At 43.0% G+C, this 18,502-nt stretch overlaps 1 long non-coding RNA gene across 1 annotated transcript; it reads right to left on the bottom strand.

Annotated features, from left to right (window-relative positions):
* Positions 1–2,641: 2,641 nt before the first annotated feature.
* Positions 2,642–17,009, bottom strand: LOC121827532 (uncharacterized). The gene is made up of 3 exons (XR_006069833.2): positions 15,305–17,009; positions 14,505–14,601; positions 2,642–5,630 (listed from the first exon to the last, which is right to left on the bottom strand). It is a non-coding gene; the product is annotated as an uncharacterized LOC121827532 (long non-coding RNA).
* Between the last annotated feature and the right edge of the window lie 1,493 nt (positions 17,010–18,502).

Genomic DNA, 18,502 nt, shown 5'->3' with positions numbered 1-18,502 from the left:
CAGAGGACCTGGGTTCCACACCCAGTATTCACATGATGGCTCACAACTGTCTCTAAGACCAGTTCTAGGGGACCTCATGTCTTCTACAGGTCTTTGCGAGAACTGAATGTTTCACAGACATGCAAGCTTCTGCTTCCCAGAAGATTTCATCAGAGATGCTGGTCTCTTCTTAGCTAATTTCTTAGCTCCAGGCTGACCAGCATCAATTGTCCCAGTAATGTAAAGGTTTCACTTCAGTAGTTCTGGTATCTTGTTAATAACAGCTGATTCTTCAGCCCCAGGTAATCAGAACCACAGTATCTTAATTCAAAATAACAAATGGCCTGATAGAGTCTTTAAAATTCCCTCTGAAACTTTGCAAGCTGGACCTCCATCTTCTGCACTTCTCTCATTATTCTTATCTTCCAAGTTGCCACAGAACATCCACTGAGGTCTCTCAACACTCAACGGCTTTTCTAGCTCAAAGTTCCAAAGACCTTCCACAATCCTCCCCCAAACATGGTCAGGTCTGTCACAGCAACACCCCACTACACTGGTATCAATTTGCCTAAGTCAAGGTTTCTATTGCTGTGACAAAACACCATGACCACAGAGCATGTTGGGGAGGAAAGGGTTTATTAGGCTTATACTTCACTGAAGGAAGTCAGGACAAGAACTCCAAAAAGGGCAGGATCCCAGAAGCAGGAGCTGATGCGGAGGCCATGGAGAGGAGCTGCTTACTGGCTTGCGTCCTCTGGCCCAATCAGCTACCTTTTTATAGAACCCAGCACCACCTGCCCAGGGATGGCACCACCTACCATGGGCTTGACCCTCACTCAGTTATCACTAAATGAGAAAATACTTTATAGCTGGATGTCATTGAGGCATTTCTCATCAACTGAGGCTCCTTCCTCTCTAGCTTGTGTCAAGTTGACAAACAAAACCAGCCAGTTCAAATGGTCAGATGTGCCTGGTGGCTTTCAAGTAGACAGCACAGGTTGGGATGTGACAGTGTGGTGCATTTAGGGGAGATTTTTAGGATGGCTAACCTTTCTTCACGGTCCCTCCCACACCTCCTCCTCACAAGGACAGTTCTGAGATGTGATTTGAAGCCAGATGGTCCTTGAAGGTGGTCCTGGGTTTGATAATTTCCCCAGACAATGTTTCCAAACATCTGAGTGACCTGTCATAGCTGATGGAGTGTCACTGGCTCAGACCCACAACCTTAGAAGTTTCCTCAAATGAGGCCATGATCTCCATTCGAGAGATAGTGCAACAGGTGAGACACAGGCCATCCTGCTCGATAGTTTCCTGTTTCTATCCAATTGTTCTCTAATACATAATTCATAGCTTACATTTTTATGTGTGTGTGGTTTTTCAAGGCAGCATTTATCTATGTAGTCCTGGCTGTCCTGGAACTCATACTGTAGACCAGATTGGCCTTGAATTTGGAGATTCACCTGCCTCTGCCTCCCAAGTGCCAGGATTAAAGGTGTACACCACCACCACCCTGGCTTTCAGCACATAACTTAAATCCTTAAACAAGAGCAAAATGTCATTCCAATTTATTATAAAGTGACAATTCAAACCTTCCTTTGCTTTCTACCTCATTCACTGAGGCAGATCTTTTTAGCCAGCTTGATTTTGGGGTCCCCATCTCTGATTTTCAAGACTGGAATTACAGGTGGGGTACCATGCCTACCTGGCATTTACTTAGGGTCTGGGGATCTGGCTCTGGTACTATTGCTTATGCAGCAAGTGCTTTAGCTGTAGAGCCATCTCCAGACCTCAAGTATCTCCCAGGGAGCCACCAGCAATAATGTGGCAGAGATGTAACATGGGTGTCAAGCCTTGTTTAATTTGGTAGTTGTATGTTTGTTTGAGACAGGTCTTACTATGTCCCTCAGTACAAAGAGCCCATAAAAATGATCACATGGCCATTTTATGACACTATGTCTGTGGTGGTTACTAAGGAAACATCTCTCCAGAACAGATATTGTTCTGTGGTAGAGACAAACTACCCCTGACAAAGACATCTGCCTTGGCCTGGGTCTGGGTTGTTAGATGAACCTTTTTGAGTTCTTTGAAGACTAGTGTCTTAGTCTGTTTTCTTGCGGCACACAAATCACCAGAGGCTGGACACTTTAGAAAAAACAGGAGTGTGTTGAGATCCACTCTGATAGCTGAACCTACAAGATGAGTATAACCTTTTTTTTTTTGGCTCTGCTGGGATTCTCTGGTCACATCACAATATGGGAGACATGTGGCAGGGACAGATGGCAAGGTGGAACAGCCTTACTTAAAATAAAAATAAATCTGACTTATTTTAGATTCTTAAAAATGTACATGCCTGATTCTTCTTTCCACTCAAACTTCATGCCCATGGAAATGTCTTCTTACCTGGGGACTAAACCCTTTCCCTTGGGGCTTGGAATGCCTGTAGCAGTCAACAGTGAGGCTTTGACAACAGTTATGGTCAGAAGAAGCAGAAATAAACAAAACATGGTGACAGGACAGCATGGAACGATGTGAACTAAGAGTCCTGAGAGGGAGAGAACAGGCCCTAGACTGACCCGCATCTCTGGTTTCTCAGTGATGGATGTGGACACTTAGTCCCCAGACAGCATTTCTTTAGTTTCCTGTCTCAGAAGTCTGTGCAATGTTTTTTTTGTGTGTGTGAATTTTACTCAGGTTGACTCATACAGGTTCCCAGATGTTAAATCCCTGTCTAACCAACAGTCAGTACTATAGGATGGATGGGACCCCATTCGTTCCTGGTAGAGGGCATGGAAACCTCGTGTGTGATAAAAATCAATATTTGCATTAATTGAATCAGCTCTGACCTCCATACCAGGTGAGAGGTGGGTCCATGGGGAAATCACCATGGGTGTGAAGAGAGTATGTAGAAGAGATTTTTTTGCTTGCATCAAATCTGAGTCTGTCACACCATCCTGATATGCTTTTGGGAAGCTGAAAAGAACAGAAGAAGAAAAAGAAGGGAGGAAGACAGTGGAGACTGTTGTGTGACATTATTTCTGGGAGGCATGAACACATTACTCATTCAATGCAGGGTACCAATGGCAGGCCAAAGTAATGGTACCACTGAATCTAACTTTGCAAACCAATGAATTTATTGGATTCACTGACAAGAGTATGAATGAAGACATCATTTACAGGAACATGGATGACTCAAAGACATCTACATACCAAAAACTCACCCCACCATGGGTGATGACTCAAAATCTAGAACCCTGGAGCTCACTTCAGGACTTAGAGGAAGTTCAGCAGTTGGAATTCTCTTCCTTAGTAGTCCTTGCTGCATATACAGCCTTGTGGTAAGGGACCTTGTTAACCAGTAAGTTTCAGGGACTTCCTGAGACTTGTGAATTATTTTCTATATGAATCTTGCAGAGCCACTCTTTAGAATGGAGTCTGATCAAGCTCTCTTCCAGGATGGCATGTTTGATTCAGAGGACATTGCTACACAAATGGGATGGCCAGGGGATGTTGTCTGCATGAGGAAGTCTTGCTGTATAGTGGTGCTTAGGGGACTCAGTGCTATGGAGCCTGAGCAGCCATGTAGGCATCATTAGCCAGAGTAGCACCACCCTGGGCTCCCTGATATGGGAAATGCCACCTTGATTTGTTACGTGATCATTATCTTGGTTGCCTATGTGACTGTCCATCACCATGTTTGGTTGGCATCTTTGCTTCCCCAAAAATTTACCTAATTTTTTATTTATATGTACGTACTTGCATTTCTGTTTGTGAGTCTGTGTATGTGAGTGCAGGTGCTCATGGAGGCAGAGGGGTCTGCATGATTTATAGACTAGTGTGATGTGCCTACCATAGGTGCTGGGAACCAAACTCAGGCTCTCAGTCACTTGCTCTGCATCCTCCATGCTCCATGTGGCTAGTTGGCTGGTCAGCCACCCCAGCAACTCTCTACTCTCTCCCTTCAGCATTAGGATGACAGCCACAAACATGCATTGGAGGAAAAAGCAGCCTCTTTATCAACTGGTCTTGGGAAAGTAAGATTTCCACATGTAAAAGAATGAAACTAGATTTCATCTGTCTCAATTTATAAAAAAAAACTCAATTCAACATGTATTCAAAGCCTACATATAAGTCTTGACAAGTTGAAAGTATCAGAGAAAAATGTGGGGAAAACACTTGGAGATAAGTAGATAGGCAAAGCTGTTCAGAACGGGAATCCAAAGAACAGATATAATCCCAATTATTGACAAAGGGATTGCATAAAATCAATGATCTTGAGATTAGAGAGATGTCTCAGTGGATAATGACCTAAAACAAGGAAACTCAGATGAGTTGGAAACTCCCAATTCAACCTAATGATAAGAACACTTCCTTGACAAGAAGTTAACGTCATACTGAGAACATACACCAACTCATTTGGCCTTGTGACTGTATGACACACATCTATTGATAAAACTTCCCTCCCCAAAGTTCCCTTTTATCCTATAAAGCCCAACCCCACCGCACCGGGACACAGTCTCCACTACCTCAGAGAGACTGCTGACCTTCACTGTTCTGATTACAGCACAGTTCACTTCTGCAGAGGTTGGTCTCCTCTACCTTTAATTTCACTCTTTGCCACCAATCCCAACCTAACAGTTAAGCACAAAGACTACTTCTTCAGAGTTCCAAGGTTTTATTCCCTACCCAGACATGGTGGCTCCTCTGGTTCCAGGAAATCTAATGTTTTCTCTGACTTCTGTAGGAACTGCATGCACCTGGTACACAGACGTATACACAGACAAAACACCCATATACATAAAACTAAGACTAAATATATCTCATTTATTTTTTAAAATAGAATAATTCTGGAAAGCAAAGAATACAATCAGGAGGGTGAAGGGAGACCACAGAGTGAGAAAAAAATCTTTGCCAACTACACACAGACAAGAGATTTACACATAGGATATATAAAGAACTGTAGAAATTAAACACCCCAGTATACCATCCACTCAATAAGTGGACTGCTGAGCTGGATAGAGAGTTCTTGAAAAAGTGTTTAACATCCTTAGCCACCAGGGAGATGCAAATTAGAACTACTTTGGACTCCATTTCACTCTAGTCAGAACAGCTTGTCAGTAAGGGGACACTGACAACACTCTAGCAAGGATGTTGGGGAAGAGGAACCTCATTCATTCCTGTGGGATTGTAAATTTGTCCAAGTGCTGAGGAAATCAGTATGGAAGTTCCTAAAAACACTGAAATTAGAATTAGCATGTGACCCATCTCTAAAACTCTTAAGTATAAACCCAAAGATTCTAAGTAAACACGTTATAGGGATGCTTAATATGCCAGTTTAAATGAGAAATGTACCCAGAGGCTCATGTATTTGGACACTTGATCCTCTATTGGAGGAGCTGTTTTTAGGGACTATCATGGAACCTTTAGAAAGTGGAGCCTTGCTGGAGGAGGTAGGTCACTGGGGATGGGCTTTGAGACTTTCTAGCCTCGCCCCATTACCTTTATCCTCTATTTCCTGTGTGCAGATGAAATATGATCTGTTTTCAGCTCCTGCTGCCATTTCATGCCTTCCTTGCCATGATGGACTTTATCCCTCTGGAACTATAAGCTCCAAGAAACTTTCTTAAGTTGCTTTTGGTCATGGTATTTTGTCTCTGCAACAGAAAAGTAGCCAATATGATTATATATTTATGTGTATTGTTGTACTATTCACAACAACCACGAAAAGGAAGTAGCCTTGATGTTAATGAACAGGTTCATGGGCAAGACGAATATGGTGCCTAGACACAATAAAAGTATGCAGCCATGAAGAAAAATGAAATCATGACATTTTCAGGAAAAGGAATAAAAACTATTTTAAGTGAAATAAGCCAGACTCAGAAAGACAAATCTTGTATGCTTTCTATTATGTGTGGGGTTTACATTTAAAAGTGTGTGTGTGTGTGTGTGTGTGTGTGTGTGTGTGTGTGTGTGTGTGTGTATGTGTGTGTGTGCAAATTTATAGACAGGTACAGGTCATGAGACTGGAAAGGGGATTATAAGAACAGAGTAGAACCTTTTTTAAGGCAGTGAGGAACACACAGGACAGTGTAACCCACATGAAATGTCAGCAGATTGAAGGGCTAATTTCGGACTAACTTGAGGATAAATAGGAACCAGTTGGAGGTGGTGGCTGACAGCATGGAAGAGGCAAGCAGGGAGAGGAACAAAAAGAAAACAAAATGACACACATAGGTATAGAGATGCCATGATGGATAACTCAGTTCTGGCCCATGTGAGTAAAAAAAAAAAAAAAAAAAAAGACATAGAGATATTTAAAAAGGGATACCAACAGCATAATGACTATTTTTCCAGTTGTTTTCAATATGCTAGAGCAGTCTGAGAGACAACAAATTAGATAAAATAGCTTTAGGCATTTCAAAGTACTCGATTTTGTTGTCCTACTAACAATGGCATAAACTGTCACTTAGCCTAGCATACTTGACCTTTCTTGAGGCAGCCTGCAGGGTCTGCAGAGCAATGGGGGATGTTAGATAATCTAGAGCTGAGCTGTATATTATTGCTGAAAGCCATAGACTTTAGAGGAGGACTCACTGCTGCCATTCTCCTAAATCAATGAAATTCCTCACTATAGTCTAAATTCTTATCCATATACCCACAGATACTGCTCTCATGCCTCACCAAAGCTTCTTTTTTAAACAGATGGGGAATATACAGAGATTCACAGCTGGTCAAAGAGTGCAGAATAAGTGACTGTGGACCACCCAGCCCTAATTGATACAACCACAGTGCAACCCTGTGGTGGTATTGTGTTCCCCAAAATATTGTGCACCCTAATAAACTTATCTGGGGTCAGAGAACAGAACAGCCAGTAGATATAGAGGCCAGAAAATAGTGGCACACAAGCCTTTAATCTTGGCATTCCAGAGGTAGAGATACGCCTGGATCTCTGTGAGTTCAAGGCCACACTGGAAACAGCCAGGTGTAGTAACAAGAGCCTTTAATCCCAGGAAGTAATGGCAGAAAGCAGAAAGGTATAAAAGTCTTACATTTTAAAGTTAAGGCATTTCTAAAGTATATAGGCTGGTTTAATTCAACAGTTCCTTTTATAATGCAATATTGCTCACCAGCTATTGTTTACTCATCAGTAATCAAAAAATTTAAAGTCAGTATAACACCATACAGGATCCAGACTCCCTATGTATTTCCCATCTCTATGGGGCTTATCTTGCCCCCCTTTTATTACTTTACTTCTCTTTTTAAAGGCTTTGCTGTATTATTTTTAAAGTATTTATTTATTTTTATGACTGTCTATATCCTTGTTTTTTTTAAGACTATGAACATTATTAAACACACTAACATGTTCAGAGACTTTTTTCCCATCTGAACTCACTTTATTGAATATCTATAACCTTTTGTGTCTGCATGAGCAAAACCTTAAACCAATCACTTGGCTTAGCTCATGGCACACTGGTGGCTCTAGCATGCCAGCAGCTGCCATAGACACATCTCTGTACCATGGCTGACATGAGAGAAACAAGACTAGTGAGCAAAGTTTGGCTCTGTTTTTGTGTGTTCAGAACCTTTTTGTTAAAGCTTTCTCAGGTCTTTATGTGGCTATATGTGGTCAGATGTTGGATACCATTTGTAGGTAGATTTTTCTGTCCCTCCTGCCACCTTCCAAATCATGTTGCAGATACTTAACATTAATTACAAAAGTTTGGCCCATAGCTTAGGCTTGTTTCTAACTAGTTCTTATAACAAATTAACCCATATATTTTAATCTACATTCTTTTATGTGGCTTGATTACCTTTACTTTGTAAAGCCCATGCTGCTTGCTCTGCATACCTGGCATCTCCTTGCTATTCTGCCCTTCTTCTTTCCATCATTCTCTCTGCCCCCCAAATACTGCCTAGTTATTGGCCATTCAGCTTTTTATTAAACCAGAGTGACATATATTCACAGTGTACAAAAAGATTATTTTGCAATACATGCCACTGTGAGTGGGAAAAGATTCACGAGACTCCACCCATAGATAAAGAGCTATAGGCAATCAATAACTGATGAGAGATGTCAGTTTTCTTTAGGGATCAAGATCCCTGATAGATTATACAATCACATGTAGTTATTCCTAAACATATGTGCATACTAGCAACACTAAACAGACTGAGTGTATATACATGTATGTATACTTACATACAGGTACAGATATATAGATAAAAGATAGGGTTTCTGGTTTGAGAGCTAGTGGGAGCACAGGAGGAGTTGGGAGAGGAAAGGGTACCAATTACAAAAATATTCATGTATGAAATTCTAAAGCAATGACAAACAGTCAAATGAAAACATTCTACCTCTCAGCTGTGTCTTTCCATTTCTTGGGCTTACTCACCACCTGTCACCACACTGAATGTCTGAAACAACGAAGAGTTTGTTCATGGCGACTGTTTGTCAGTCAGCACTTGGGCTTCTTCTTGAGAAGGTCACCACCCAAGGCTCAAGTTGGAACTGAAAGTCATTCAGTATCTCTAGTCTCTCTTGTAGTTATGTGAATGTGGCCTAGTCAGCTGTCCCTGTCACTCACTGTGGATGCTTACATGATATGCATCACTGCTGGTATCTTTTAATTAATTTTTAAGATAAATCAAAATGGAATTGAAATATGTTTTCCTGGACGTGATCCTAGATAAATAACTGATGCCACATCACTGTTTGTGCAATGATACCTGGCAGTAGAATGCTTCCACTGAAGACTTAAAGCCTGTCCAAACATGACTTCTTCTTGAGGCTAAGATTGTCTTACAATAAATATAGGAACTGTATATCAAAGCCCATTCTTCCAAACCACAACTTATCTTTCTTTAGCAATACATATTGTGTGTGTGTGTGTATGTGTGAGTATGTGACAATAATTAGAGAAAAAGAGGCTATGAAGTTGAAGTAGACAAATGGAGGGCATATGGGAGTGTATGGAGGGTGGAAAAATTAGGAGGAAATGACAGAGTTGTGTTATAATTTCAAAAGATATTTGAAAATCATTCAACTCATTTTCCCGTCTTTCTCTTGGCACTAGACTCCCAGTTATACCACAAAGGCCCTGTTTCTGAGTCTTTACCCTTCACCCTCTTCTCTCTCCATTTCTGCCAATCATCCACACTCACCCACATTCTTGTTCTTTCTTTTAGGTTCAGAGTTCCAAAAGCTGATTACTATTTTTCTTTCTGGACAGTTAAGTGTATTTAAATGAAAATCTTAAAATGATTTGACCCCAATGACCAAAATTATATAGGATAGTGAGAACCTTCACCTTCTGTTTCAATTTGTGCAGTAAGAAATATTCATTGGAGGTGTTGGAGATTCAGGACTGGAGAGATGGCTTGGTGGTTATGTGTGGTGATATTGTGTTCCCCAATATATCGTGCACACTAATAAATCTATCTGGGATCAGAGAACATAATAGCCACTAGACAGACATAGAGGCCAGAAAATGGTGGCACCCACACCTTCTGGAGGCAGAGATCCATCTGGATCTCTGTGAGTTCAAGGCCACACTGAAAACAGCCAGGAATGGTAACTCATGCCTTTAATCTCAGGAAGTGATGGCAGAAAGCAGAAAGGTATTTAAGGCCTGAGGACCAGGAACTAGAGCTGGTTAAGCTTTCAGGCTTTTGAGAAACAGTTCACCTAAGATTCATTCTGGATGAGGACTCAGAGGCTTCCAGTCTGGGGAAACAGGATCAGCTGAGAAGTTGGCCAGGTGAGGTTAGCTGTGGCCTGTTCTGTCTCTCTGATCTTCCAGCATTCACTCCAATACCTGGCCCTGGGTTTGTTTTTATTAATAAGAACTTTTAAGATTCATACTACAGTTATGAGCACTTGTTGTTCATGTAGAAGGACCTGGGTTCAATTCCCACCACTTACAGGGTAACTTATAGGCATTAGTAACTCCAGTTTCAGGATGTATGTGATTGCACAGACATATGTGTGCTTAAGATGTACATATAAAATACATAAATCTAAAAATCTTTAAAGAAAACAATGATGTTGAAGATTCAAAATACTAAATAGAAGCTTGTTCATGTGCTGCAGGAAGGGGGTAATTTTCTTGAAAAATAATGAAGGATCTGGTTCTTGTCTGTCTTGAGCATCCTTCTCTTTATTTTTCTCTACCCCGAAACACATTGATGTAAACACCCCTTGCTGTTGTGGAACAATATTTTTGTACACTGTGAAGTTGTGTTGCTCTCATTGGTTTGATAAAAAGCTAAATGTCCATTGGCTAGGCAAGAAGAGGTTAGGCAGGACTTGTGGACAACAAGAGAGCTCTGGGATGAAGAAGGGCAGAGTCACCAGGAGACAGGAGACATGGCAAGAAGCAAGATGATCATGCTGTGATGAGGAAAGATACTGAGCCACATGGTATATAAGAAATACTGTAAGAGCTTGCTAGTAACAAGCCTAAACTATTAGTTGAGCATTTATAATTAATGCTCTCTGTGGTTATTTGGAGCTGGCTGGTGAGACAGAAAATATTGCCTACACTCTTTGGGAGAATCTGACATCAGGAATCTCAGTGGAGTGAAAACATGTCACCCCATATTGAACTGGAGTGGCTGAATCCTGTCCCTCAGATTTTCTTATAGATCGGCTGCCTCAATTGTTTCATTATGGTCACAAAAGCTGACTAATAAAATTGACTTTGAGACTTTTATATTTTTCTGTATGTCATAACTCTGGCAACTTTGGACAGTAGCACCAACTTGTGTATCTGTGAATTGTCCCTCTAGATTTAAGGCAAAGGAGGCTCCAATACTTCCTGAGCACCCAGTTGGAACGTGTTAGTGAGGAACATCTAAGACATTTGAATATTTTCTTTTTCTTTCTTTCCTTCTTTCCTTCCTTCCTTCCTCCCTTCTCTTTCTTTCTTTCTTTCTTTCTTTCTTTCTTTCTTTCTTTCTTTCTTTCTTTCTTTCTTTCTTTCTTTCTTTCTTCTTTCCTTCCTTTCTCTCTCTCTCTCTCTCTCTCTCTCTCTCTCTCTCTCTCTCTCTCTCTTTCTTTCTTTCTTCCCTGAGACAGGGTTTCTCTGTGTTTTGGTGCCTGTCCTGGATCTCACTCTTAGACCAGGCTGGCTTCAAACTGACATTTGGGTATTTTCATTGAATCTCACTTAAATAAGCCCTACTAAATTCCAGATCAGGTTAACAAGATTTCTCCAAGTGAGTAAAGTCATCATAAGAATGACACAGATTGTCACATCTTTTTATGGTCTATGTTTAGTCAAAGACCCTGCCAGAAGCACACATGAGCTTCAGGCTGCTTTAACAATTCCCACTTTCCACATCCTCTTATGGCTTTAGAACTAAGGCCAACAGGAGGAAGCTGGGATTCAAGTCAGGAGAACAGAACCCAAACTCCATCCTGACATATCTCCACTCAACCCACATCACTCTCTGTCCTACTTTTCACTTTCAGTCCTGGCCCCTCCTGTTTTCATTATTGGTGATGCTTCTACACAAGGACCACCCTCTACCCACCTATGAAACACACCCTTCCCTGAATCCTCATCTCATCTTTAATGAACTCTGTTCATATTTCTCCTTTCTGCATTGATGATAGCCACAGATAAGCTGCCATGGATTCTGTTCCCTCCTACTGAGCTAGACTTCAAGAGAATTTACCTCATGGAAAAACAACATGCTGTAGGTGGCACCAAAAGAAGTCTAAGGCATCTCCCAGATAATAAACTGCTCTCTGTGAATGAGATTAATTGTGAGAGACTTCCATTTCCCACATGTTGGTTTCCATCCTCACCCATCTGCAAGCTGTCACAGAGGGAGTTTCATTTGAAGGTGGGACTACGAATAGGAGGACGCAGGAAGACATTCATGGGATTGTGTGCGTTGGTTACTTTTTTGGTCACCTTGTTGACTGCCCCCAGACAAGGGAGGTCATGAAGAATTGTTCTAGGATCTACTCAGAGATCATGACCTGCCAGTTTCAGGAATGGAATCTTTTGTCCCTCCTCCACTCTGCTCCATCTGTCTGTCTGCTGCCCAGGTGATGTCCTCTGTCTCTTTCCATCCTTTGTGAATGGATCTCCACTTTCATCACTCTGTTTTTCAATTATTCTCAGCCTTCAAAAGGGAAGCGAATAGTTGATCTTTGCTGCCTATTCTAAGAGGAACTTGAGGAAGGGAAAGTGAACACTTCTGCCACCTTGAAGATATCTACCACCGTGCCCCACCCTCCATGATGGACTATAGTATATCAAACTGGTTCCCACAATTATGTCGGAGGGTCACAACAAAAGAGAGATATTGGAACATTGGGTAAAAATTCTTTCATGGTGTATAAAGGACATCCCTTGAGACCTTGATGATACAATCGAGTGTCTTGAATCACTAATTTTCACTCCTTGTAAAATCTGAAGCTAAGAAGAGGCAGTATCTCAGATGTGGCCCTGCACAGAGATCAAACATCTTCCTAAAGGAAATGCACAGGATGCAGATTTTGGAGAAGTGAAGAATATTTCAGAAATCATTCTTCAGGTTCAGGCCTCTTTTTTATTTTTATTTAAAAGGTTTATATTTTTTTCATTTTACATACCAACCACAGTTGCCCCTCCCTCCTCTCCTTCTGCTACCCCATCTCCCCTTGCCCTGCCCCCCACCCACTACTCAGAGATGGTAAGGCATCCCATGGGGAGTCAACAAAGTCTGGCATATCAAGTTGATGCAGGACCCTCCCCCCCCACCAGCAAGGTTGAGCAAGGTATTCCTCCATAGGGAATGGGCTCCAAAAAGCCAGTTCATGCACTAGGGATAAATCCTGGTCCCACTACCAGAGGCCCTACAAACCTCCCAGGCCACACAGTTGACACCCACATTCAGAGGGCTTAGTTTGGTCCTATGCAGGTTCCCCAGCTGTCAGTCCAGAGTCTGAGATCTCTCACTAGCTCAGGTCAGCTGTCTCTGTGGGTTTCCCCATCATGATCTTGACACCTCCCTTGCTCATATAATCCCTCCTCTCTCTCTTCATCTGGACTCCAGGAGCTTGGCCCAGTGCTTAGCTATGAATCTCTGCATCTGCTTCCATCAGTTACTGGATGAAGGTTCTATGATGAGGATAAGGATAGTATTCAATCACTCAGGCCTCTTTCAATGATTGTGGAAGCATGTGCGAGAATGCTGTAAACTTTCTCTGACATACCAATGGGGCAGAATACAGAATGTTCTTCCCACAAGGTATTCTTGTGGAAAGAATTGCACAAACTATGAGAGGTGGATGCACTTGAAGCATAGACATGAAGGGAATGTCCTGATATGTCCCCATTATCCCCATGGAAAAGCTGAAGGCCACCCCCATCAGCTCCTCTGTTTCTCTTGAGAGAGAGAGAGAGAGAGAGAGAGAGAGAGAGAGAGAGAGAGAGAGAGAGAGCTGACATCCCAGGGATATCTACAGAACGTGGCCTAACAAGATACCATAAAACTGGGCACAAACCCTCATATCACGGCTGTGTGTGGCAACACGGTGAGAGGAAAAGGGTCCCAAGTGCAGGCAAAAGAGTCAGAGATACCCCCACTCCCACTGTTGGGAGTCCCACAAGAACACCAACCATACATATATGCAGAGGAGCTAGCTCAGAACCACACAGGGTCTGTGTTTGTTGCTTCAGTCTCTGGGAGCCCCTACAAGCCCTGCTTAGTCAATTCTGTGGGCTGTGTTCTCCTGATGTCCTCGACCCATCTGGCTTATACAATCCTCCCTTCCCCTCTTCTGTAGAGCTACTTTGGCTCTGCCCAGTGTTTGGCTGTGGGTCTCTGCATCTGCTCCCATCAGTTGCTGGATGATGCCCCTCTAATGACAATTGGGCTAAGCACCAATCTATGTGTATAGCAGAATATCATTAGGAATCATTGCATTGACTTTTTTTTTTTTTTTTTTTTTTTTGCCAGTGGAGCTTTGGTCTATCTTGAGTCTCTGAGCTGTCCTCCCTCTGGAGGACATCTGGCCATCCAGGCAGTGCCAGGCATGGGCTCCCGCTCATGGTGTGGGCCTTAACTTGGACTAGTCTCTCTCACAAATTCTGTGTCACCATTGCCATAGCAGGTCTTGCAGGCAGACAGATTGTAGGTGGAAGGTTTGTGGCTGGATTGATGTCCCAGTCCCACAGATAGGAGCCTTGCCTGGTTATAGAGGATGGCCAGTTTGGGTTCCATATTCCCCATAACTAGGAGACTTCACAAAAGTCACTCTCATAGCTTCCAGGGAGTTTTCACTGCATTAGGTTTCCACAACACTCTCCAAATGCCTCCCCAGCTCCAGTCCTCTCTCCCAGTATTCTCTCCCTCTGTTTCCTCCCCTTCCCCACCACCCCATCCCTCCTCTTGCCATCCCCACCTACCCCCAGTTCACCCCCCAAAACTATTCTATTTCCCTTTCCCAGAGGGATCCATGCGCTCCGAGAAACATCCTTAGCCACTAGGGAAATGAAAATCAAAACTCCTATGAGACTCCATTTTGCACCTACCAGAGTTGCTGAGATCAAATAAACAAGTGGCAGCTGAGGATGTGGAGCAAGGGGAACACTCCTCCATTGCTGGTGGGAGAGCAGACTTGTACAGCCACTGTGAAAATCAATATGGAAGTTCCTCAGAAAACTGGAAACTGATCTACCACAAGACCCAGCTATACTGCTCTTGTGCATATAACCCAAAGACACCCTGTCCTACCACAAGGACTTGCTCAACTGTGTTCATAGCAGCTTTATTCGTAAGACAGAATCCGGGAACATTCTAGATGTCCCTCAACCAAGGAATGGGTAAAGAAAATGTGGTACATTTACACAGTGGAGTATTATTACTCAGTTGTTAACAACAATGACATCACAACAAATGGATGGAACTAGAAAAGATCATCCTGAGTGAGGTAACACAGGCCCAGGAAGACAAACATGGTATGTGATAATTCATGAGTGGACATTAGCTGTTAAGTAAAGGAAAATCATATTACAATCCACGGACCCAGAGAGGCTAAGTAAGAAGGCTCAAGTTTTATACAGACATGGTGGTGGGTGGGTTAACCGCCCAGGGGATTTGCCCAACGAATAACTAATTTCCTTCCTGGGAAATGAGTTCTGGGTGTCATGTGTCAGCACCATCCAAGCCTGCTGGTGTTCTGGCTCCTTCACAGGGCTTTCCCACGGCCTGGCAGCTGAGCACCATGAGTAAGTTTTCCTAGGAGCTTCACCAGTGCCACACGGTTTCTCATCTGTACTTGGACAACACGCCTAAACGTAAAAAGAATAGTTTCGATTCCACCTTTCCATACCTTTAGCGCTGGGACACAGGAGGGTGACAGGAGGCACAGGCTCTTTCCTCATGGCTGGCGTTACAGATCCTGCAGGACACTATGGAATACTCCTCTGTGACGCGAACCACCCACGCCCCTGTAGCGTCCCAGACATGGAAGCTGAACCTCCCAAGTGGAATCGTGGCCACAAGGTCCGCGTTCACATTTCAGTCCCGTGTCCACTTGGGAAAGTTCGGCCTACAGCTCTGCACCGGGCTGGTGAGGAGCAGAGGAGCGTTTAGTAGCGAGTGCCAGGCAATAGGGAGCATGAGATCTCTGCGTGACTGGGTTCCCGGTGGTCCCCGCCTTCTCGTTCCACAAGAAGGGCTTATGAGCGACAGGAATATGACTCAGCGAGAGCTGGCTGAGATCTCAGGACTCCGCGGTGGAAGGATACCGGCGGCAGGGAAGCCGCAACTCAAACTTTAGAGGCAAGATCCCTACCAGCGGAGGACCCTGCGGGGCCTCCAGTTCAGCTGCCCGGCAACAACAGCTCCTAAATAGTCACCTCAAAACCGAACAGTGACGGTAATGAAGATCAGAAACTTCTTAGTCAGATCCCTGTTGCGGTAGTACGCTTCTGTAGTTGCCTGCGTGATGTCGCTCCATTCGCTGATTGGCGTTCTATTGCCATCTAGTGACAAGTTTCTGGAATGCAGCGCAAAAAACCCTTTGGGCAGAGTGGTTTGTTCTCTTTGGAGTATAATATGTTACGTGTGTGGGAATGTGCCTTGGACCCCCAAGATCACATGATATAAAACATGTGTTTGGAAAGATAATCCACGGAATGGAAAAGGATACTTAAAAATTAAAGCTCATATAGGAGCTGGCGCAGTGGCCACCTTTTAATCTCAGTAGACCAATTTCTTTAAGTTGGAGGCCAGCCTCGTCTACATACCCAGTTAACAGTCCAGCCAGGCCTACATAGTGAGGCCCTATCTCAAAAATAAAACTCACATAAATTCATACCCAGAAAACAGCTAAAAAATAAATAAAAGAAGCAGCCTAATATAAAAGTAGACCAAGATTCAAGTAGGTATTTATACAATGAATATACACGAGTGATCAATAACCCGAGAAAAAACACACACAACCTACTGATCCCAAGGAAAGTAAAACTCTAAGGACTTCACACTCAACTAGAATGGTTATGACGAACAAGAAAAAATCAATTGAAAGGTGTGTCCTTGCTACTGGGATGTAACAATGCTCAGCGGCTGCTGAAGGCGATGTGGCAATTCCTCAGAAAAGTTAAGTGGAATTCTCATGTGACTCAGCAATTGCAACTGTGGACATGTGGCCAACACAACTGAAAATGGCAACTCAATAGATACTCAGGTATTCATGCCCATAATGGCATATAACAGCCCCAAGTGGAAGCAACCCAGTGTCCATCAATAGGATGGAAAAGTGAAATGTGGTCAATCTGTATGTGGAATGTTACTCAGCCATAAGAAGGAAAGACATTCTGGTTTTGCTTTCACATGATAAATGTTGAAGATACTATGCTGGACAAAATAAGCTGGACATGTTTATAATCACATTTATTTTCCATTTTTATTAGTTCTGTGAGAATTCTATACAATGTATTTTGATCATATTCATCCCCTCCTCCAATTCTTCCCAGATCCAAGCCCCATCTGTACCCACCCAACCTGTGTCCTCTTTATAATAAATCAATTCCACTTTGTCTTGCTCCTGTGTTCTTGGATACATGGCATTCAAATAGAACATGGTCCCTGAGTGGGAATGTAAGCCATTTGGATGAAGAGATGCAGGTCCCCAGTGCTCAGAGTGTGTTTGCAAAGACCCCAGATGCTGAGGTGGCCAGTGGATGTCTGAGTCCTTAAAAGTCCCTTCATCTGCAGAACCTATGGCTGACCTAAGATTTTTTTTTTTCCGGTTTTTCGAGACAGAATTTCTCTGTGTAGCTTTGCGCCTTTCCTGGAACTCACTTGGTAGCCCAGGCTGGCCTCGAACTCACAGAGATCCGCCTGGCTCTGCCTCCCGAGTGCTGGAATTAAAGGCATGTGCCACCACTGCCCGGCCGACCTAAGTTGTTTTTAAAACAAGTTTACACTGTGCCTACACCAATGAGCCTGATAGGTAAAATGTGACCTTGGATCTTTCTCCAAAACATCACAGGGAAGTTTGTAAGACTGAGTGTGAAGTTAGGGAGGGTGCTAGAGATCAGTGAGGTGTCCTGGAGGCAGAAATACCTGGTGACTTCCTTTCTAAGGAGACTCAGGATCTCTCTGACCAGAAGGGTAAAAGCAAACAAGATCTACACAAGCTCAAGCCAGATGAAATCTCAGCACGGAGAGGGAATGTGGGCATGACTTCACACCCTGGCTGAGGAGCTATGGGCAATTGATAGCTGATGAGAGAGGGAGAGCCAGTTTCATTTAAAGGTATATCTCCTGGTAAGTCTTTCCCACTCCAGTGGATGGCCTCACATCCAAGAGTATATGAGCAGCACAAAATGCACTTGATGTCTTTTTAAAAACAGGACACAAAGTTGGGTAGGTAGGGATGTGGGATGGATCTGGGAGGACTTTGGGATATGGGGTCAGTATAATCAAAATATATGAACCTCTCAGAAGTTAGTTTTAAAAGAAAATAAAGCAGGGCAAAATTAAGCAAGCAACATACATGGAATGAACAGGATACAGCAAAATGTGATGAACCACTAGAATTGGGTCAAGCAGCCACAGATATGGGTCAAAGTCAGGAAGTTCAGCGCATGTGTCTTTTGAGACCTGCTGCTGCTGCCTAGCTAGGAGCACAGCGTCTCACTTCAGTTCTCAGAAGGGATGACTCACGATGGAGTCTTTGTTCATAATGGGCTGTTTTTTTATTAACATATTTTTTAATTTATTTTTCAAAAAGTTCATGAATGTATACAATGTATTTTGATTATATTCTGTCTGGGATGAAAGCCCATTGCTGGAGAGGCCTTCGGCCCTAGGCAAGAATTTCTTACGTTTTTCTATGGATCACACCAAACAGCATCAAACCACTATTTAAACATTTACCTTTATCCCCATCCATTGCTGCAGCTCTGAGCCCTCATCAAGGGAGCCTCTTTGTGTTGAAGCTCTCACTCACAACTGGTTAAAGCACTGAGAATAAGTGACTGCGGGAGTGTCTGGTCCTAAACAGATCATCTGTATCACA

The sequence above is a fragment of the Peromyscus maniculatus genome, chromosome 1 (genome assembly GCF_049852395.1).
Source record: "Peromyscus maniculatus bairdii isolate BWxNUB_F1_BW_parent chromosome 1, HU_Pman_BW_mat_3.1, whole genome shotgun sequence".
NCBI classification, from domain to species: domain Eukaryota; kingdom Metazoa; phylum Chordata; class Mammalia; order Rodentia; family Cricetidae; genus Peromyscus; species Peromyscus maniculatus.
Note: the sequence above shows the minus strand (reverse complement) of the source record. Positions and strands in the feature narration are given on the sequence as shown.